We start from the raw sequence: 14,142 nt of genomic DNA, 5'->3' as shown, positions 1-14,142 counted from the left end.
ATTATCAAAATCATATCCTTGGGTGGAGGTGGTGGAGGTAAAGGAGGCTGGTCTTCGGGTGGAGGAGGAGGTGGTGGTGGATGGAAATCTGGCGGTGGTGGAGGTGGTTGGTCCTCAGGTGGAGGTGGAGGCTACAAATCTGGCGGTGGTGGAGGATGGTCTTCTGGTGGAAGTGGTGGAGGCTGGAAATCTGGCGGTGGTGGTGGTGGCTGGTCCTCAGGTGGAGGTGGTGGCTACAAATCTGGTGGCGGTGGAGGTGGCTGGAAGTGGTAAAAATAGCCAAAGTTAAAAAATTTCTTAACCCGCAACGTGATACCAAGTATTCAAGCAGTGATATCTTTAGAAGACAAAAGGCTAAATCGTGTTCTCACATATATTTACACAAAACATAACTAAAAAATATGGTACTTACAGATATAAAGGAAGAAAAACTTTATACATATTTATGTGTGTGCTTAAATAAAAAATTATAGAATTAAGAATTTAAATATCTGTGGTTTTACTATACATATTATCTGGATGTGGAATAAGGAATGTTTTCATCGAAAAGTGGTTTGAGTGCATTCAAATGTAAACAGTGATTCTACTAAGTGAAATATTAATTAGTGTACAAACATGTCATGTCCAAAGGGTTGGTAATTATACTACTTCACGGGGTTACTGAGATGTTATGTTTGGGATCTCTTGTAAAAAAATGGAGAAAGATGCTAAAAAGATGACGTATCAAATCACTTGCAATCACACGTCCCGGTCCACACTAGAGTGATTTCATTTAAAAAAATCATGAAATTAGGCGTTCTTAGATCGAGTTCCGCACTATAGCAATTCAATGATTCGAAATAAGGACGAATAATTTCATGAAACTTTTTCATTGAAATCACTTTAGTGTGGACTAAGGATATTTGAACATACGAATTTTATACCCTACACCACACTGTGGTAAGGGATATTATGTCTTTGTGCATTTGTATGTAACGTGCAAAAGGAAACGATATAGACCCATAGTTCTTTTTAGGCATATATGTACATAGACTCACTTTTTGAATCGATTTATGCATGTCCGCCCGTCTGTCCATGTATTTTTGTAATCAAAGTACAGGTTGCATTTATTGTCTTATTCAAATAAAAATTGGGGAAGATCATGTTTTTGGCCAAACGACGAACGCTATTTACTTTGTGAAAAAACGGTTCAGATATGGATATATCTCCCATATACATCTTTGGTTCACCAAACACAGAATCTACTTCATCAGCCAGTTATTTAATTATTAACCATACAAACTACTAGTTATTTAAAAACAAGTAAGCAAAGACTATAGTCGGACGGGGCCGACCATGTGATACCCTATACCACTACCCCTGGTAATTAGCTTTCAGCAAATCAAAATTCATTTATGGAACAAATAAACTTATTGTAAGAAATAACTTTGTGGATTCTATCACCTTATCACATTAAGCTTAAATAATAATAAAATAATTTTTCCACAAACATCCCATAAGGGACAAAGGAGACTTCTCTCATATCAATGAGTACACCCCGATTCATATTTTCTGATATGGGGACCTACAGTTTATCGCCGAGTTCGAAGGGCGTGCCCTAAGCCACCACTTGTAGAAGGTTTTAAATGACTGAAATACTCAGAAAATGTCGCCAACATTACTATTTTCCCACCGTTTCTTAATAAAAATTTAAAATTTTTAGTTACTACCCTTCTGTTGAACAGGTGCGATATGTATAAAAAGTACAGTTGGACAATTAATACGCCTGGGTTCCACGTAATTCGCAATAATGCACAAACTGGGAATTTCTCAGTAATGATAGAGACAATTATAGCATGGGAGGAAAATGTGGTTCTCTACAGAAAACCCACTTTATATTAGGCAGCAGCCCCGTTATCTACCAAACTCATTATTGGAATTTGTATCAGTGGAAAGATCAGTCGTTCTTTTTTCATATGTAGGTTACTTTGGCGGTATATGCCCTCCAGAAATTAAAATATGGACCAAATATAACATTTTTATACTTTTCATACAAATATAATGGTCCATTTCACCATCAATAGGCTTCTTTCTCTGTGAGACCCCCATCAACCCCAAAATTCCGTGAGGATCCGATCAAAATTCCGACATGTAGTGTGATTGCACAAAAAATGGAAAAAATGATGCATAACCGACTATTGCGATATTTCTGTTGTTTGACTATGACAACCTACTTCACATCTTTGTAAAGGTGATATTTTCTACTTTCCTTGCCAGGTTTGGATTTCGATATACCTCTTACAGAAGAGAGATATTCGCTTTGAAATAAAACGTTGGCCTTTTCTCCAAATAAGTTTTTTTTTTCATATTCCGACCCCTGAATAATATCCAACCATTACCAAATTCAATAGGGTTTTTCCTCTGTGGGACCCCCATTAACACCCAAAATTTCGTGACGATCCAATCAAAATTGCGACGTGTAGCGTAATTACAAAAAATAAAAAATGGGATGTATTACCGACTATTGCGATATCTCCGTTATTTGGCCACCTACGCCAACCTGATTTATATCATTGTAAAGATGCGATTTTCTACTTTCATATTCGGACTTTGCTTTTGGAAGGTCCCCAAAAAACACTGTGATATTCGTCATTATTATTAAAACCGCGGCTATTGCGATATAACCGTTCTTTGACCACCTACGACAACCTAAGTTACATCGTTGCAAAGGTGATATTTTCTCGATAATCCGGACACTCGTTAATCCGGACAACGCGGTAATCCGGACACTAGAATTTTTTACATTGTAGACTCGGTAATCCGGACATCTCATATTTTTCGTACCTCGATAATCCGGACATCAACACTTTTTCCTATCTTGAACATTCGATTCTTATTTATTTCATTGACGTTTTCGTTCTTAGCAATAGCAATTGGTGTTTAAATAAGAAAAATTACGTTTTTCAAAGTTTTGAGTCCACATCTCGTCTTTTTGGCTAGCCACTGCTGACTCAGTTATACAGACAATATGGAATTAACTATTTGAATCTATCGAATATTTTTTCTACACTTCAACCATTGTTGGCTGACTATAATAAGCAACAGTATTTTAAATCTAGTGTTGTGTAGCTTAGTTCCCTTTAAAATCTATGTTGGGTGTTCCTTTTCTCTGAAAGAATTACTTCATTAGGCCTCCGATTAGTGAGAAAGTCCCTTGGAACTGTATAATGTATTTCAATGATATTTTATCTAGAAATGTTTAAAACATTTGAAGCGTTGAGAATAAGAGCTTAGTCTTTGGACGTTTTAAATTTTCTAACTCATTTTTTGAGTTACCGACAAAAATTGGTAAAAATTAAAACGCAAAATTATGAATAAAAAGTTTAAATAAAAATTTACAGCACTCTTGCTATAGGCAGATCTTAACGAAAATTTTTTTTGATCGCTAACTTACTGAAAAATATCGTTTTTACCGATTTTTTCGGTAACGCAAAAATGAGTTGCAGAATCGCACTTCGTATATAGAAAGTGCAACAAATTATTTAAAGAACGCATGACTCCTTTTATTTTCATTCTTTGATATACAAAATCACCGGTAACTACGGATTGTTGTATTGTATTCTTGTAATTTTACAACCAATGGATTTTAATCCCATTGTCTTATTCGAAAGCTATAACATTTATACAAAACAAAAGCTTTTTAAGGTTTTGACGACAAAAGTAAATGGGTCGGTGATACACCGACCTGCTCATGTTCATAGAAATTGCAAAAATGTATTCACCAGAATGATATGAGTGCATTTGGATTCTAAGAGGCTCATGTCCCATGGACAAGGAAAATCAATATGTGTAAATATATATGTAAATTTGGTAACCAGGAAAGTTGAATAAAATGGTCGCAACCCGTGTTATTTGCTTACTTTGAATTCGTTTACCTTAGATGTCAGGTTATTATCTAGTAAACGTCAGATACTAAAGATTTTTAATTACAAAATTATGTGTTTTTGTGACTACTCGGTAATCCGGACAATTCGATAATCCGGACATCGCCGAAACATGTGGTGTCCGGATTATCGAGACTATACTGTATATATACCCCTTATATATAATAACTAGCAAATGCCCGCTACTTCGTATGCGGAAAGGGCATAAAATATATATATGAACACTATTAAATATGGAAGTGGTGAACACTGACGATTCTGTTGTACTAAAACCTATTTTTAATACCAACATTTAATCGATTTAATGCCTTTAATTCCAAAAAAACATATCTGCCGTATCGCACCCCTACACAGATACCATATTTTTTATTTCGGATTTCCAAAACTACCAACAGCGACTCATATTGCAAATTTCAGACTTAACTTTTGATATTACTCCTTCACTTACACAGCATTCCCTCCCAATACGAAATTCCAAACACTAAACTTTATCTCACCCCTTCACAACAACAATAACGCACATTCACAAATTCAAGGTTCTAGCTTCAGCGGTTTCCGCAAGAACCCGAATAGGTTCGTAAAATTTTCGGAATATATCCCCATATAACGGTACCCCACGACTTAGTGTATTTTAAAAATAGAACAAATCTAGACTGTCCAATTTTCTATACAGTTGGACCCTGAATACCCAGAGGATATAAAAGCTTAATTTAAAAAATGTCTACTTCAATCCACTTTTATTAGAAGAGGTATTTTTAAGACTTAGAGTATTTTGAAGATTTTATGCACATTTTCCAACCGAATTCCGAACTTTATCTCAAAGTTCAGAGTGATCTTCATAACAAATATTTTTCCATTTCGTATTTTTTGTCCAAATTATATAATCCAAGCTTTGTTCCTACATCCAACACCAAATTTAGTACCATTTAGTACTTTTCGTTCCCCTATAGAAGGTATTTCTCACTTTAACCGTTTACACAATACCAAAATGGTATTGGTACCAATATGTTACCAAACTTTTCAAAACTTACTTTCTTATATTCAACTTATATCCCAACCGCAATTCACTTTTCCAGCTTTATATGTTCCCCTGAAACCAATTATAGTACTATTTAGTTTTTTTACTGCTTCGTACAGATTAGTATGATTTTCTAAAGTTACCTCTATATCTCAATATACATTCTAACAGTAATCTTAATTCCAAGTTTCACGATTCCAGCTCTATCCTCACCCAAATCCAAATCATACTAAACTCACTACCATCTAGGACTTTTCGACCTTTGGTACATCTTTCTTACTCTTTATCAGTGACCCTTATTCCAAATTTCAGCACTATTCGTTAATTCAAATCCAAATTGTACTATATTTAGTACTTTTCGTACACTTTTAGTTCGAATTTCCAAAAACCTGTCTTTGTTACTCTCCATCAGTGACCCTTATTCAAAATTCCAAGATTCCTGCTCTATCCGTCACCCAAATGCAAATTGTACTAAATTTAGTACTTTTCGTACAATTATAGTTCGAATTTCCAAAAACCTTTCTTTGTTACTCTCCATCAGTGACCCCACATTGTACTAAATTTAGTACCATTTAGTACTTTTGTTAATCTCCATCAGTACCTCTCATTCCAAATTTCAGTATTCCAGCTCAATCCGTTTACCCAAATCCAAATTGTACTAAATTTAGTACCATTTAGTACTTTTCGTACACTAATAGGTCGACCTTCCAAAAACCTTTCATTGTTACTTTTCATCAGTGACCTTCATTCCAAATTTCAATATTCCAGCTCTATCCGTTCATCCAAATCCAAATTGTACTAAATTTAGTACTTTTCGTGCACTTACAGTTCGAATTTCTAAAAACTTGTCATTGTTACTCTCCATCAGTGACCCTCATTCCAAATTTTAGGATTCCAGCTCAATCCGTTCCCAAATCCAAATTGTACTAAATTTAGTACCAATTAGTACTTTTCGTACACTAATAGGTCGACTTTCCAAAAACCTTTCATTGTTTCTTTTCATCAGTGACCTTCATTCCAAATTTCAGTATTCCAGCTCTATCCGTTCACCCAAATCCAAATTGTACTAAATTTAGTACGTTTCGTACACATACAGTTCGAGTTTCCAAAAACTTTTCTTTGTTACTCTGCATCAGTGGCCCTCATTCCAAATTTCAGGATTCCAGCGCAATCCGTTCACCGAAATCCAAATTGTACTAAATTTAGTACCATTTAGTACTTTTATATATAGTTCTTTTGAACTATACTTTTTTATTATAGTTCAAATTTCCAAAGTGACCCTCATTCCAAATTTCAAGATTCCAGCTCTATCCGTTCTCCCAAATCAAAATAGTACCAAATTGAGTACCATTTAGTACTTTTCGTACACTAACAGGTAGAATTTCCAAAAACCTTTCTTTGTTACTCTCCATTAGTAACTCCCATTTCAAATTTCAGGATTCCAGGATTCCGTTCACCCAAATCCAAATTGTACTAAATTTAGTACCATTTAGTACTTTTCGTACCCTTGTAGTTCGAATTTCCAAAAACCTTTCATCGTTATTCTTCATCAGTGACTCTCATTTCAAATTTCAGGATTTCATCTCTATCCGTTCACCGAAATCCAAATTGTACTAAATTTAGTACCATTTAGTACTTTTCGTACCATTATAGTTCGAATTTCCAAAAACCTTTCATCGTTACTCTTTATCAGTGACCCTCATTCCAAATTTCAGGATTCCAGATCTATCTGTTCACCCAAATCTCAATTGTACTAAATTTAGTACCCTTTTGTACTTTTAGTACACTTATAGTTCGAATTTCTAAAAACCCTTTGGTACAACTTTCTAGCTCTCCATCAGTTACCCTCATTCCAAATTTCAGAGTTCTAGCTCTACGCGTTCGTACCCTTCCAGTTCGAATTTCGAAAAATCCAGCCTTATCTCACCCCTACACACCAACAGCAACCTAAACCCAAAATTTCAACTTTCTAGCTTCAGCGGTTTCGTCTGGGCGCTGATGAATCAGTCAGTCAATCAGTCAGTCAGGCAGTCAGTCAGTCACTCACCTCACTACTCTTTTATATATATAGATTGTTCCACAAACATCCCATAAGGGACAAGGGAGACTTCTCTCATATCAATGAGTGCACGCCGATTCATATTAGCTCACCCCTTATAGAAGCGGATTTATTCGCTTTGAACTAAAACGTTGACTTTTCTCCAAATAAGTTTTTTTCACATTACGACCCCTGAATATTATCGGACCATCATCAAAATTAATAGACTTCTTTCTTTGCAGGGCCCCCATTAACCCCCAAAATTTCGTGACGATCCGATCAAAATTGTGATCTGTAGCGTGACTACAAAAAAATGGAAAAATGGGAGAAATGGGTCGGTGATACACCGACTATTGCGATATCTCCGTTATTTGGCCACCTACGCCAACCTGCTTTACATCTTTCAAAGCGAATATCTCTCTTCTGTAAGAGGTATATCGAAAGCAAAACCTGACAAGGAAAGTAGAAAATATTACTTTTACAACGATGTGAAGTAGGTTGTCATAGGTGGTCAAAGAACAGAGATATCGCAATAGTCGGTAATGCATCTTTGTGCAATCACACTACAGGTCGGAATTTCGCAAAACCGCGAGTGATGTGTCAGTTTTTTCATTGACAAGAAAACGATGCACAGAAATGCGACTAAATCCGCGATATTTTCAAAAACATTTTTCGCACATTTTTCGGTTTTTGCTGTTGCTGTTTTCGCCGTTCTAGGGGATGGATTTTCACGATCTATGATTTATATGATCCGGACCGCCGAAAAAGGATATTGTAAATTCTGTACCCAAAAAATATGTTTTTTAGAAAAAATATCGCACTAAATGTTGGACTTTGGCAGTAGATTACTCTGCTGATGTGTGGGCTACATATATATACATATCAAATTATACGTAATTGCGAGTACTTTAATCCTATTAATTGTTCTTTGAAATACTAAAATCCGGCTTCAAAATGTCAGCATCCATAAAAGGTGTAAGCAGTGGCAATTTCGAAAAGTGATACATTAGAGGTGTAATCTTCATTTTGTATTCTTCTACTTTTACTTTGGACATATGTCCATCATTTGAACGGTTTAATCAGCAATCAAATAGTAACGTAAAAAACCTCGTTAGCTTCAACGTTTTTTTACCTATTTTTATTCATTTACGCGGTCATAACTTCCACGCAAATTAAATTATTTTGCCAAATTTTTGAGCTTTGTTCAAAAACACTTGAACTGCAATGAAAAACTTGTATGTGATCGGTGCAGAAACTTTTTTAACGGTAGGAGAAAGGTGATAATGCGTTTCTTAATAAATTTCCCTCCTCTATACGGCTATGTGATGGTATTTTTGATATTTGCAAAAAATGCTGAAAAGTTATAACCCTAATACTCTCCTTATATGTACATATAGATCATTATCCGGCAAAAAGGGGCACACGTGCCCTTGATGAGAATAACAACAGAACAACCACCGCTCAGTCTTCGTTCAGAAGTCAAAGAAGAAGGTTCTGTTGTCGGTTGTTTCAATGACTTTTAATTTTAGCAATGCATTAACGCACACGCTGTTTGTGGAGAGAGCGAGAGAGAGTCGTATGCGTGAGAATACAAACAATGCGTTTGTTTAGTGCCGGATACTGATATAGATGATGTGTACTTTTAGAACAGCTACATTTCAAGAATCGTTCATTCTAAAAAATTGTCCAAACTTGTAGATAGTTATTTTTACAACATTTACTCTAGAAAATTTAAGGTTTTAAATGTTGACCTTTGACTACGAATAATTTTTTGCACATATGAAATCGATGTGAACTTTTAGGGAATTGTTTCTAACGGCAAATCCTAGCTCTCCAACATAACTCAGCTTTGTTATTGTTTCAATATCTATTTTGAATGGGGTATGTACAAACTTGACTGTTCGAAATTTCGAATATAAGCGTTTATCCTAGATGTCAACTTTGTATGGAAGTAAAAATGTTTGATTTAGTTGCTGTTTTATTGATTTGTTATATTATTTTTGAATAAACAGGCAAAAACTAATTTAGTAAAAAAATTGATATAAATCGTGAAACGCATTACTACACCTATTCGGAGAGAATACTAAAAATGTCTTAAAAATAACATTTCGGAGGTCCGGGCCTCTATGGCTACGTCGCAAAGTGATTCAGAATCGTTTTTCCCTGGTCAAAATTCTGTAACTTTTAAACGGATAGGCATATTTTCATTTTTTTTTCATTTTTCATATTTTCTAACTATTTAAAAAAATTATTAAAAAATTAAAAAATTAATTTTGTTTTTTTTTTCAAAATAGTCTGGCTTAATCCCACTGTTGTTGTTTTATTATTTTAGAACAACTAATTTATTAGTGGAAAAAGTTTGGCATTGTTCGCCAAAGGGTAAGGCAGGGAAGACTAGTTTCGATCCACGCCACTGGATCTCATCAGTTCCCTTGTTTCTTGTTTGTGGATATTCTCCACCGAATCGTGTGGATATTCTCCACCATCAATCGTCAGCTCGAAGTATAAAGGTGAACAAAGAAAAAACTTTAATGAGAAGTTTTACTTTGGCAACCTAACACAACTCCGACGAAAGTGTTTGTGAAACAAACCAAACAATGGTATTAAGCCAGACTCTTTTGAAAAAACAAAATTGTATTAGCTATCCCAATAAAACACGACGCCACCAATGTTCGATTAAAAAATTATGTTACAGTCTTTTATTTATAAATGCGCTTAAAAATAGAAAATAATTTTTCGCTTAGCCTCAATAAGTATATTCTTCTTCATGATAGAATCTCTCAAATAAAACGCTTGCTGTTTAAGTTTGTCACCATTTTTAATTTAGCGTTTTATTTGAAAGATTCCATCATGAAGAAGAATAAATATACTTATTGAGGCTAAGCGAAAAATTACTTTCTAGTTTCTACGGCATTTATAAATAAAACACTGTAACTTAATTTTTTAATTATTTTTTTATTTTTGTCTTTTAAGTAAATAAATTTTTTGACCCCTGAGAACCCCATAACCAAATTACAGCCAATTTAGACCGAAAACGTAGATAAAAACTTTAAAACCCGAAATCGGGTGGTTCCGCTATATGTGGGCTTTACCAGAACCTGGACCTATACTCACAATTTTTGGTGGGGATGTTTCTGGGAACTTCAAATGCCAAGTTACAGCCAATTCAAACTTAAAATGAAGATAAAATCCTCAAAATACCTGAAATCGAGTGGTGCCGATATATGGGGACTATAGGAAAAAATGGGCCCATATTGCTTTTGGTTTCACATTCCTGTATTGTCATCCAAATCTGAAAAGTGTACAAAATTGTTTTTACCAAAACCTTGACCTATATCCAACATTTTTGATCGGTTAACGATAACTCGTGCCCCCGGGCCCCCCTGAAAAACTGAATTTTTCTTATTTATACACCAATTGCTGTTGCTAAGAATGATAACGTCAATGAAATAGATAAGAATATAATGCTCAAAATAGGAACAAATATTGATGTCCGGATGCCAAAAAAAAATATTGTTTCCGGATTAACGAGTGTCCGGATTATCGATATTATACTGTATATCTATATCTTCAACTATCATATCATTGTTCAAATCCTTCAGCTCGCTGGTCACATGTTCCTGAACAAAACCTCAATTTTTCGTCGTCATCGATTTTAAGTGCATTAATGTTTCCTTTTTGGCCGTTCATGCAGAACTCTGATAGGGAGATCAGCACCACTGTTAATATATTTCCATTTGTTTTGGAAAAAATTGCTTTTCCTAAAGAACAATTAATCACATCTTAACTTCAGTATGGGCTACGAAGCGCAGATGGCATAGGTAGTTATTATAACTGGTTTTAAATAGACGCATTTTAGTTTTTCTTAACGAACTGAAATCGTCAGCAAATAATAATAGTATAATAATTAAGTCGAGTTAATACAAAGCGTTAGTTCACAGTCGTTAAGTTATTTGTGAGTTTTACATACACAAGAGTATTTAACAGAGTTTAGTGTTGCATTTTTATAAATAAACGACTTTAGATAATACTTCCTACTGTTGATAGCGCATTAAATGTTTGGACAAAATTATTAATTGACTTATTAAAACGCCATTATTTATTTTATTTTGTTTTATTTATTTATTTTAATTAGTTAATTTAATATATTATAATATGGATCGCCTGTTAACAGATTAAGGACCATTATTATATGTGTTCTTTTACTATCTGATGGATTTGAAAACGCAAAATAAACTAATTTGCAGACATTAAAAATATTATTTCTACATTGAAAGTGAATGCCAAGAAGCTCCTCCTTGAAATACAATCATAACTTTCAACTTTAATTTAACCGGAACGCTATAAATCTGTTTGGTAAATCCAAACTATAACAAAAGAAGACTTATAATAATGGGGGTTAGTTTATTAGCAGCTGTAATTTTTAGAATTGTCCATGTTTTTATATAGCCCCGATAGAACGGTACCTCCCGATTTTCGGTATTTTGAATGCTGTGACCTCAATATAGCCCCAAAATGGCTCAAATTTGGTATTTTGTCTTCGTTAGAGGTATAAAACTTTCCACTTGAAATCTGGCGGAACGGTAACTCCCAATTTTTGGTGTTTTGAAGGTTTTCAATAAACCACTGAAATGGCTAGAATTTGGTATATAGGTATAAAACTTTCCAAATTAATATTTTCAAAATTCCCTCTCGCCCAATTTTTCAAAAATGTATAATTATAGATAATATCCTTAATTTTAGTAAGCGTGACTACAAAAATGCTATAAACACTGTCTTCAATAAGTGGTAAAGCGCGATAAATCTCACATTTTTGAATACAGTACGACCTCGACAATGTTAATGTCGCTTGACCAAAATTCCCAAAAATCGGTTGAGTTTTGACTGATTTCTCAACAGATGTTTTTCAAAGATGGTTAAATAACTAGAACGCCAAAAAAAATGTGCATTGGTCACTAAAACGACGGGCCAAAAATGCGGTGTATCTATAATCCATCTAAATATATAAAAAGTTCTTTAAGACTGACATGATATTCTAAATTGAACCTACGAATCGCCTGAACCGAAGTTGATGAAATTGTGTGTGTAAGTTCATAAATATCCTTGGGTAAAATTTTTGCATTTTGGTGTTTTTGTCTTCATTTTCGCTGTTATTGCTGTACAGTATGTCGTGTTTTGGTTAAATGTCTGTGTTCAAACAAAAAAAAAAAAACATTGTTCCACAACATTCCATACGGGACAAGGGAGACTTCTCTGTGTTCACCCTACATAAAACTATGTGTGCACGTCCACCATTATGTTATAGGTACTATAGATAATGATTTATATGAAATGATGGCGATGCACAAGGGGTGAAATCGCAAAAAATGGAGATTAATTCAAAAGATTAAATTCGGTTTTTGGTATAACTGTCGCAACATGGTAATATGGTACAAAATTCTAAGTCTCTAACCAAAATGTCACGATCATATATTGTTTACTTCTACAGTTACACTGTGATAAAACTAAAGAATATTTAATAATTTGAGGAGCACCATAAAAACCCAGCAAAAAAGTCATTACTAAGTAATGACTTTATTCAGTAAAATTTGGCAGTAGTAGCTACTTACAAATATACCGTAAAAGTCATTATTTTTACATGGGGTTGTCATAGGAAGGAAGTACTTCCTTAAATATGTTTTATTAAGTACATACATACTTAACCACATACCGGCAGTCGAAAAGAAGCTACAAAGCTTAGTTCTATTTTTAGAAAAAATTGAGGTGAAATTATATTCAAATTCAACACTACACATTTTTTTGTTTTTTTTTTTCTTTTTCGTTCGATACCTGCTAGTTTTAAACACACGAAGTTCTGATTTGTAGCCAAACACACTACACACTAGGCCACTCGCACAAACAAAAAGGGTTGCTTTAACTGATCCATGTACATCAACATGTTTTTTGTAATTTTGTAAACAAGAAACACCCATGCCGACGCTGAGCTTTGAACACACAACTCTAGAATTTGTATTCGGATACACTAGCTCTGTGCCACCATACTTATTACTTAGTAAGTAAGGAAGTAACTAGTAATGTGTAAACTGTTATATATATACTGCCTAATAATGCAGAGTGTAATGAGCACTCATTACCCGGTAATGCAAGAAGTAATGACATGTGCTTACCAAATTTTTGCTGGGTAAATTAAATTTTTTGATGTATAAAGTGTAATATTTTTATACCCTCCACCATAGGATGGGGGTATATTAAGTTTGTCACTACGTTTGTAACTACTCGAAATAATCATTATAGACCCCACAAAGTATATATATTTTTGATCAGCGTGCAATTCTACATCGATATAGCCATGTCCGTCCGTCTGTCCGTCTGTGGAAATCACTCTAGCGTCCGAACGGATTGACGTAGGTTGATGAAATTTTGGGAAAATATGTTATATTTACGTAGGACTTTTGGTATTGAAAGCGGGCTATGTAGGTCCACGCTTTCGTATAGCCCCCATACAAAATGACGCGTGACGCGTCGTCGTTTTAAGCAATTTTTAAGATATTTGGCCCATTTTACCACCGAATTGGTTGTAATTTGGTACTTTGTGTCTCCAGAGGCCAAAAACTATTCCTACCAAAGTTGGGTTATATAGGACAACGTTTTGGTATAGCCCCCATATAAGGTCCCATATAAAGTACGCGTCATTTTAATATATTTCGAATGTATTAGACCCATTTGACCACAGAATTGGTTGTAATTTGGTATTTTGTGTCTTCAGAGGGCAGAAAACATTCCTACCAAAGTTGGGTTATATAGGTCCACGTTTTGGTATAGCCCCCACATAAGGCCCCTTATAAAGTACGCGTCATTTGAATATATATTGAATGTATTAGACCCATTTGACCAAAGAATCGGTTGTAACTTTGTATTTTGCGTTTCCAGAGGCTAAGAAACATTTCTACCATAAAATGTTTATATAGGTCCACGTGTTGATATAGCCCCCCATAATACAATATCTCCCGATTTTCGATATTTTGCACGTTTTAGCCTCATTATCACACCGAGATGGCTGAAATTTGATATTTAGTCTTCTTTAGGCGTATAAAACTTTCCCCCAGAAATTTTTAGGTATAGGTCCACGCCATCATATAGCCCCCATAGAACGGTACCTTCCG

This window comes from Musca autumnalis, unplaced genomic scaffold (genome assembly GCF_047663935.1).
Source record: "Musca autumnalis isolate F117 unplaced genomic scaffold, ASM4766393v1 scaffold_3, whole genome shotgun sequence".
NCBI lineage: Eukaryota > Metazoa > Arthropoda > Insecta > Diptera > Muscidae > Musca > Musca autumnalis.
Note: the sequence above shows the minus strand (reverse complement) of the source record.